We start from the raw sequence: 10,908 nt of genomic DNA, 5'->3' as shown, positions 1-10,908 counted from the left end.
TATATTTGATAATATATATATATTATGCTAAATAATACCTATATACTATACTTTCATATTGTATATGGCAGGTGTAAAGGTGCAAAACATAAGCATAAATAATAGCTTTGTAAGGTGAATGCTGTATCGTTATGAGAAGAAAAAATGTTTTATCTTGGAAGTACATTTTAGTTTCACTTTTACCATAGTATACAGTACACTAGTATTGATACAATTTATATGTAGAAAAAAAGAGAAAAGCCAGAAAAACAAAAGAAACCACCATTACAGATTATAGATTTAATTTGCAATTCATCAATCTGGGACTTGACGTTTAAATCAATGGATGTTGACACTAGGACCATGTGCAGGAGCCATTATTAGATATGTGCCAGCTTAATGGCTTTATTAAAACAGATCAAGTTTTAAAGCCATATGGATCATTGGTCACTGAAATTATAACATTTTACACAGGGAAATATATATCTACTCTGGTTTCAGAAGTAGAGCTATGTGAACTGTACAGTTTTTACGTTTTATGGTAGTGCAGAAGTGGTCAAGGCCAATATGATTAGGGAATTTAGATATGCATTGGATAGGCGTATGGCTATCGTGAACCTTAAACGAGACAAGATAATTATTAAAGTTTCAGTCTTTACGTCAGAAAAAAACAGACTGTATAATAAATGGTTCTTATCTGCTGTCAAATTCTAGGTTTCGATGAAGTCATTCCATCTTTCAGATCTGGGCCTGATTTAGTTCTACAAAATAAGTGTGAGAATAATAATAAGAATAAAATACTATCCGTATAATAATGCAAATACAATGAGATTTTAAAATGTTCAAAGTCTGGCTAACAAACATTTTCAATGTATTAGTACGTATAATACAACATTAAGTACATCATTTCCAGATGCAAAATTGATATATTTGTTTTTATCTACCCATGTCCAATTATGTGATGATGGGCAGGAGAATAGGTCTCCCCCATCTCTTTAAAAAAGAAATATATTTATATGCATTCATTTGCAAAAAGGTTTTGTTTTGCTAATGTGTATGAATGATGACCTCTTCTGATATATTTGTTGAGCTTTTAGATGGTTCAACTTTAATTTTGCAAAGAATGGTGATGGAAAATGTAATAGCTAATTATAAAATATACCTTAATCAGCCACATTTGATTTTTAATGGTATGTGAATTATGTATAACTAAATAAATAAGTTATGTGTTTCAGAAATGTACGGAACAATAAAAAAAAAATCTTAATCAAGTCACTTTGTGAGAATTTGTGCTCCTTATTGACTTCTGCAAGGAAATTGGCATTATTGTTATATAAGCAGAAACTGACCCTCGCACTCCACTTTTTTTTTTAAATATCAAACAATTCTTGGACGCGTGGTTTTAGCTTGGACTATAATGGGATTCTTGTTCTGGTGCTACAGAAGGCTAAATTACCTTGGAAACTGTAACATATTTTAATGGAACATCATGAGAGATATCTTTCTAAAATGGACTTATGAGACCGTGAAAGTCCTGTAAAGCATCTGTAGAGACATTTCATGCCAGTATATTAAAATGTATCACCAGCTGCAAAATAATCAATTATTCAAGCTTTAGGCAATGTAAAAATCCCATTCACACAGAGCTTTGATTGAACTGTAATATAATGTTATATGTTTTGGTAAGATGTAGCTCCCTCTTTATTCATGGGTGATCTTCCTCCTTTATTGAAATAGCAGGTGGTATTGTGTGTCTTTGCTTTCCAAATCACACAAAGTGAATTGTGCTTTTTCATAGGGGCCATTTTGTTTCTTGTGGGATTTACCATTTTAAGGCATGTTAAAATCTGCCGGTAAATTAATGCCTATTTACATCTATATTTAAACATAGTGCTGTATATCCTTAGCAGTCTTATGTTTTTACCTGATATATATAGTTAGTGATAAAACAGTATATATGTATGTAGACTCTGGAATAAACTAGAAGTTACACCTGTTAGGGTTCCAAACAATAATTGCACGTTGAGGCCTGTAGTACTGAAAAAGCCCAATAAGTTAAGTGCTACGCTCTCCAATAAAGCTGTGTGTATAAATAGCAAATTATATGTGTGTACCTTTTTAGGTATGCATTACACGACTCTTTATACAGTGCTGCATTTAGGTCTCAAAAAGTTGTTTTTCAAAACGTTGTAATAACAAATTAACTTGGTAATTGAAACCAAAAAAATATTGAAGTCCATCATGTTGAGCTAGACTAGAGCAAAAATTGGGCACTAGCATTCAAAGTACATGGCTCGCAAAGGGCCCACAGGGCATTTAACCTACTGCCTTGTGGCCAGTTCAGGCCGGCATCCTCCATACACTGTAGCTGATGTTATTTTCCTAAATTATCAATAGTAGAAAATGAAAACTAGACATGATAGATGCAACTACCTCATGCACTGCTGTATTTTGTTAAACCCACGGATCCTTTTTATAAAGCGCCTGTTTATTATTTTTTTTATCAAAAGCTTGGCACACACTTATAATGAGGCCTGTTTTCAAACCCAAACTTATGAGATTAGTCTTGTTAGCTCATCTTAGTTACACATATATTTTAAAAAATGACATATAAAAACAGTTGTAGGTGGGCCATTTGCGAATTTGGATTTAAACTGGATCTGACGTAAGAGTTTAAGTACACCGCGCTGGCAAAATCCTGTAGCTTAGCTTTAATGCTTTTTGGTCTTTTCTGCTTTCCTTAATATGGATGAAGAGAATGAGGCCTCTTCTTAAAGAAACTCTAAACATATTTTTACTATTAACAGTATACTTTTCACTGCCATTATCTGTAGAGATTGAATGAAAATCTTCCTGTAGTGTTTCGAGCTGTCAGCGTGGTATGGATTCTGCCGGGCCGGTTCTATTGGTGACAGCAACAGAAACAAAGCTTGCCATGGGAAGCGAACATTAAGGCTAATTTCCTTTGCCTTTTTTAGATAATCTATTTAGATAACTGTATAACTGTATAAGCCATATAGTTAACATAAGTATGGTTAAGTTCTTCTTTAAGTTCTCCATATGGACAATGCAATACAGTACATCTTTAATCACTTTTACCACACGTGTACCCTATACATAGGTCTGATCTTCAGTAGGGTCATGCCAGGTTAATTCTTATGATCCCTTGGGCATTCTTCAGAACTTAGTGTGAATGGGACACCAGTGAGCAAGCAGAGGACAGGAATCCATGCAGTATTAAGCAATGGCCCCAAAAACGTGTTGCCTTTACACACAGCTCAGATACATAGCTTATATCAGTCGTATATCACACATACCATTCACTGCAAACATACTTTTCTACCTTATTTATTCTTGCATTCCTATCTCTCCAACATAAGTCTTTTTCTAGCCTTACTGTGTGTATTCAATATGTTTAGCATTTTGTCTGTTTTGTGGGAGTAAATTGTATTCCTGACATAATTCAACAGTGAAACATACATCTTATTGAATTGCAAATATTAAATATTTAGTGGCAAAAGACCTATCGAAAACAGGACAAAGGATGTGTATCTAGGACTACATATGTTAGAGTAAGAGTGCCAAAATATGGCATAACATTTTTTTAATCCTCGTACCAAACCAATGTGTTTCAACGTATATATTTCATTTTCAAACAATAAAAATAAATGAATATTACAGAATGTCTAATCTTGTGATGCATAGATTTCTCAAAATATAAAAATATGAGTAATTTAACAAAAATGCATTTCCCATCTCTTAAAAATTCCAAGTGAACTTGATTACTGAAGCACAGATGCTACAATTATTATTAAGTAATATGCAAATAATTCATTGGGCCCATATGTCAAAACGCAGATTACTCTACACCACTAAAAGATGGCATAAAATGTATTTTAAACTACTGCTAATATATATATATATATATATATATATATATATATATATATATATATAGGAATCCATGTTTCTTTTCTTTACTTTATATCTTGATATCTCAGTTGTTATATTTTGTATGTATATTGTATGTATGTTCAAAGAGAATTCAGTATCTGCTGAACGCCAAATATGAGGTTGCGCATTTATGGATCTGATGACTCTTCTACGACATATATTGAAATCAAAGAGATTCAGTTTTATTTACTTTTTTCAGTACATAAAAACAAGTTGTATTTACTTAACAATAATGAGTTATTAAATATCAGTACAGCAATATACAATGGACAGATGTTTGAATTATAAGGCTCCTTGTATGAGAAAATAAGGTCTGATTATTAAAGGTATATTTAAGTTGGGCATTTGAAATTATATAAGTTAAATGTTTCTGGTTTTTAATTCTGATAGCGATTCAAAGCATTTGCGTCTCACTGTAATGGAATGTATCCATTTGTGATATTGTATTGGTGCTAGTCTTTTATTAGTACATTTTACATAAGTAGATTTTTTTCACTAATATTCCCAAATAACAATCATGATTAAAACAAAAGCTTTAATATATACCAATTTCATCTATCATTATAACGAGAAAGAAAACTATTTACAAGAAAATACTGTGATTTATTTCCCCATAAACGTGGCATTGTTTGTTATCTTGGCAACACTGGTGACAATTTTAAAGTAGGAGGAAATGTTAAAAATGGTATCTTAATGTGCATCTAAGTAGTTATTAGTTCAAGATATTTTTCCTTACAGTGTCCATATGTTTTATAAGAACATATGAATTTGAGTATTTAAAATATTTATCTTCCCAATAGGACAGTTACTTATAGTTGTTTTTTCAAACACAATCATCTGTTAACCTTTGGCGAAAAACTTTCACTTTGTGTCCACAGTAAAAATGGCTTCCTCTAGTAATAGTAGAATAAGGCCTCGGCACCAAAAGCTTTTGAAAACGTGTGGGTAAAAAAAGAAGACATATTATGAAGTATTTTAGTATGGAGTTTTAATATTCAGCTACAAGCACTTCTTTAGTTGAACGTTTGTTGATATTAAAAAAAATAAAAAGGGGTAAATTTGTTCAGGTATTAAAATCATTTAAAACATGCTAATATATATATATATATATATATATATATATATATATATTCTTCCCTGTACCAAGTATTGTGGTTCAGAGAAGAGTGAAGTTCAACTCAGAGTGCCTTAAGTCTTACATCTGTGTTTTAACAGTAGTAGTGTGTAGCCATGGCATTAGAGGTTGTGGCCTATATAGCTGCACAATAATTGGGCATATTTGTATATCTATCTCTCTATCTATCTGTCTCTGTCTCTCTCTCTCTCCCTCTATCTGTCTCTCTATCCTTCAGATATCTTTTAAAAAAGGAAGAATTGAATTGTGCCTGTTAAATATAAAGTGACTATAAATATAACTGTGACTTTTGTTACAGAACTACAAAAAATATAAATTGTTGCATAAATGAGTCACCTCCTTTTAATATTTACATATATACATATAGAATTATAATAAGAAAATCTCCATTTTCTAGACTGTGTAAAGCACTGCATGCTATAATACAACTTCTAACAATTACAATGATCTTTGGAATACATATTGTGAATGTCATAAATATATATATATTCCCCATATAATAACATTATATATATATATATATATATATATATATATATATATATATATATATATATATATATATATATATATATACATTGCCACTAGCAATACATAAGTGTAGTGTATTATCCAAAGTACTGTGAAATAAGTAATCTGAAGATTATCACTCCCTCCCCAGTGAACAAATACACTCTTACATATTTAAGATAAATATTTTGAATAGTTAAAAAATGTATGAAAATATTAATCCTATTACTTAGGAATTGATATAAAAAAATAATTATCTTCTGAAATAAAACACCAGTGCTGCTGATATAGTATTTCATTCTTATCAAACCACATGAAATGAACTTGTTAATTAACTTGTTAATGTATTCACAGAGATTTCCATTTTGTTGTACAGTAGTGTTTTTCAAATCATTTTTAAAGCAACACAGCAATGAATCCAACAAATCTCAGACTGCAGTGAGTTTTACTGTTAGATTCTGCAATAAACATCAAACACACTGACCTTCTGAAACATACATTAAAGTGCATGTCACTAAAGGGGAGGGGAGGAAAGGTCAGAGCCAGGGAGGATAATGCAAAGGTTAATCCACAGATTAGGCCTAGGGCAAATACAGACCACAGAGCAGGGATCACAAATTTCAAATCATCAATGGTTTTTCTATCACTACCTTCTTAGTGGGTACCATTAATAATGATTTTAAGGCGTGCCCTTGGTGCATATATATGTGTGTGTATATATATATATATATATATACATATATATATATATATATATGTATACATTACATACATATATATATATATATATATATATATATATATATACATATGTATATATATATACACACACACACATTCAACATATGATTTATACATTTACACACTAGTACTGCCAATCACAGCATTCCATAATAAGCAAAGATTAAAATAATCACATTGTTTCTCAGCTGAAATTTAAAGGGGAGAAAAGGAACACACTACCCATTTAAATGAATCTCTCAGCTGAAACAATACTTCGGAATTAGTTTAATCTTTTTTTAAGCAAAGCACTGTAATATAAATGCATCGAAAATATAGGAAAATTCGCTACCTTAGCGACTACAGAGAGCGGCCGTTGCCTGATGACCGTATATATAGCGAGCTTGTTGTAGATAACTCTCCTCAACTACGCGTATTCTTAAGCAATAACAACGTAATCCGTATTATCCACCCAAGAATACCCGTCACCGAAGAGAGCCACGCAGGATCACCCGAGTGGGCAATAAATCCACAGGCAGAGAGGTCAGTAGAGTGGAATCCAAACAGGTCCTGGAGTCTTACAATAAAAGTCCAAAATTCTTTTACTCCCATCCCTGTAAGAATAGTAGAAAACCATGTAGAGTTTAGTGCAATAGAAAAACAGCTACGGACACACAGTGCACATGTGAGATGTCTTCTGTGTACCTTGTCTTTGCTCAAGTCTTCCTCTTGCTGCACTTGCAAAATAACCCACTGAGCACGCCCTCAGCTCAACTCAATTGGACGCTGGAAGGACCTATGGATTCCTGTGAAGGAAAACGTATGCATAGTAAAGTGTGACCACATCCTAATAAGATGCATCCATCACCTATGTTAAAAAAAAAGGCTACACCATATCATACATGATCCGTTTGCTGAGCAATTTAATAGTAGTTCTAGAATGCTGGTGTGTGTAAATGTTTTGCTTTAGAATGCTACTATTCTTATAAGTCTATTAGCATTCGAGTGTTTGAGGGACCACTGGGTGAGATGAATAGGACGAAATAAAGGAATGCATTAAGACAATGCTACTATTATCTTTTCATATATCATATTGAATGACTTTTTGTGTTATACAGTATATGCATTATCTGCACAAGCACATGTTGTAATCCTGCATTCAGATTTTAAATATCACTAGATAGAAGTCGTTGGAAATGTGTGAGTAGATTAGGGGATGTGTGAGATAGTATTGCAAATCCGGATCATCAACTAGAATAGTGGATTTTACAGAGGAGCTTTGTTTTTTTAAGATTTGTTAGTGATATCAGGAACGGCACTAGGGTGTAGAGACCCTGGCAAGGACAGTCACAATAAGTGTGCCTTCAAGGAGAAAAAAATGGATTTTAAATAGAAAATGGCTATTTGTGTAAAAACCCAAGGTACAATTGAATCACGTTATCATGGGTATGTGAGTGTTTCACACTGTAACTGAGATTGCATTTAATGTTTGCACCATAATATATCAGTATTAAGTATTAGATATAACCCTTTAGCCAGAACATCTATCATGAAAAGTAGAATACTGCATTGTATTTGAAAAACTGAAAGAAGGGTGTTCTCTAAATGGGGCTAAATGTACAGTCAGAGCTCGAAGTACATCCAGATATAATTAAGACTGTCATTGAAAAATTGAATGCTAAAGATATATATATATATATACCACTTATAGAAATCAAGATAGCTATTTAAATTTTTAGTATTCATACAAATAGTACAGAACATCACAGTGAAATGTGCCCACAGTAATACTACTTATTATGCGCAGAACTATCTCTGGACAGAGCCCTCCACAATGGCAATATGGTTGAAAGTGTTCAGCACCAGCCTGTGGACAGCTCCTTCAGTCAGAAGAACACTCTTGTTTAGTTAGACACACTTCTTTATGCCTCAAAGAAGCTCTTAAAAAATGCTTCCTAAAGATTATTCTTGACATACTAACACAATTCTGTATCAGACCCCCTGACTCTGTTTGAGTTTTGCACCTCCTGTCTGCCTCCAAGTATGGTGATGTATGCCTTAGGGAAAGTCAACGTATCTCTTGGGCATCAGTTCTTCAAGAACTACTAGTAGGTGTGATTGTAATTCCCTAGTTTCATAGCAGAAGCACAGAAATGGAAAATGAAACAGTGTACCTTAAGACAAATGGACAAGGGCAATAACAAAGCACATAAGTGCCCCACCTTTCCGAAGCCCCACTCTTACTTAAGGAAAAGGGATATGTTCACTATAAAGATCATGGATAACAAATGCTTTGCATACCTCCAAGCTAGGATTTTCACTTTTACACCATTACCCTATCAGTAACATATCTGGCATTTTTTCCTCTTAACTAACTTAACCCCTCATTTAGGAAAGGGCTTCTTTGGGGGCTGTATGGGCAAAAATGCAGTAGTATACCTCATCAATGCAAGTCATTGTTATCTGAAACCCACTCGTGTTGTCTTAACATTGTATCAGCTAGCATTTGAGGCTGTGCTGGCTTGCTTGATTCCATCATAATTTTGAATGATGTGTTTCAAAAAGCATGTTAAATGTTGCACAACATCATCACAGCACTTAAAATCCGCAAAATACAAGATACATCATTCAGAGAGCACCGGGAAGTAGCATCCCTTACAGCATTTGATCGAGAGAAAAAAATATTGATCTCCTATGATGACACAAACTGAAAGCACATAGACACACAAGACACAGAAATCTAGATAAAATTGTTCACTTATGATCTAATACAGTATAAGCATTAAGGTTGATGTCGGTTCTGGATGGATCCGAATTCTTACCTTTAGTGCTTAAGACTACAGAAGCTCTGTCTGACTCCAAGGTGCAGGGGATTCTTGATAGTAGTATGCTGGAAGCTCTGAAGGAGCTGGGATGAGGGAAGCAGCGTTTCCTTGTTTGAAAGCCCCGAATACAAATCGGAGATCGGGATATCCTACGGTACTGAGATAGCATGGACTTCCAGCCAGCTGCTTCCTTACCGTCTTCAGCCGTCGCCCTCATCCCCCAGTAACCAGAAGGAAAAGGGAAAGAAAGCAGGACCAGCGATCACACTTGGATGTGATCTGCACCATCTGCCTGCTGCCACTACACCCCAACCTCCACATCTGAACACGTAAAGCCCTGACAGCTCCCAGCACAGGGCTGCAAGGAGTTCATTTTTTTTCCTTAGCAGCTGCCTAATTGCTTCTGGACAGCATACAGTTACACGAGCTTCTGTTAACCATCCAGTAGTGGATCCCAAACATGCTAATGGTGGATTAATTGAGGAAGATCTGACGTGCAAGCTTCATAGCCTCTTATTCATGACTTCCCAATGGGAATGGACCAATGCCTTGTGGGACTTACAGGAACGTGCAGGAAAGGGAGAGGAGAAGGAAGGAAAAAAAAAAGAAGGAAAGGAGAGAAAATGGCTCTGAATGTCAGATGTCGATCAGTACAATTTAACACAATAGGAAGAACTGATATTTTTATCCTCAGGTGTAGTCTGATGTCATCGATAGTAAATATTATTATTATTATTATTATTATTATTATTATTATTTTACATCAACGTTCTATGCCCAGTATATGTACATTATGTATATTATGTGAAAAGCAGTTATCCCAAGTAAGCAAACATCTTCAGCAAGCTTTTTAGTGCAGTTAGCAATTTTCAGTTGGTCTCTGTAATAGGATCAGAAGACTTGCCTTTTAAATCACTTTATTCTTGATTGTATCTATAATACACATATCATAAGAGAGAGAACATTGTTACACATATGTGTAGCAATATAATTCAATCAACATTTCAAATAATACACAAAAATATTTTTTAGCCAAAAGGTTGTGATAATGGGCTGTATGGATGAAACGCCTCCCTTTGTGGGTCTGTTTTTATAAAATTATAGGCATATAATTGTTTAATTAATGTATGTGCATAAGTACACCTACTTCACTGAAATGAATAATGAACATCTATGTAGCTGTCCACTATACTGGTGCTGAAACAATTCGACTTGTATTTGCAGAAACATTGTACCAATAATGATCAAACTTTAGAAATGTACAGCATACTGTAAAAAAAAAAACAGCCAAACAGCCAAAACATGCCCCCCAGTTAATGAGTTTTTATTTCTCTCTTTTTAACATTTAGCCGTATCAAACTGTTGTAACAAAATAAAACACTAGTAATTTTGTTTGATAATTCTTAATTAATTAACAACATTTGTTGGAACTTTGGAGATTTTCTTTGGAATAAACCCAAACATATTTGAGAAAAAAATCTGGAAATGTGTGCCTGAGGAAAAATCGAGCCGTTTATCAAATCTTTTGTTTCAATATACAGTAATTAACTGCCTTTGCCTATACATTGTGGTGCATTCCTGGGCTTCAGTCATAGACTCAAACCATTTTAGGGGTTTCTTCTTATTTGTGTCAATCTACTGCCCTCTGCTGGCAAGAAAAACAATCCAGAATCGATTTCCACACACACATATATATTCTGGATTGTTAATTAATTAATAACATTTTTTGGAACTATGATGTATTGCCATTAAGCTGTGACTTGTGGTGTATATATATATATATAT

This window comes from Spea bombifrons, chromosome 6 (genome assembly GCF_027358695.1).
Source record: "Spea bombifrons isolate aSpeBom1 chromosome 6, aSpeBom1.2.pri, whole genome shotgun sequence".
Taxonomy (NCBI): Eukaryota; Metazoa; Chordata; class Amphibia; order Anura; family Pelobatidae; genus Spea; species Spea bombifrons.
This window is presented reverse-complemented; position numbering follows the sequence as displayed.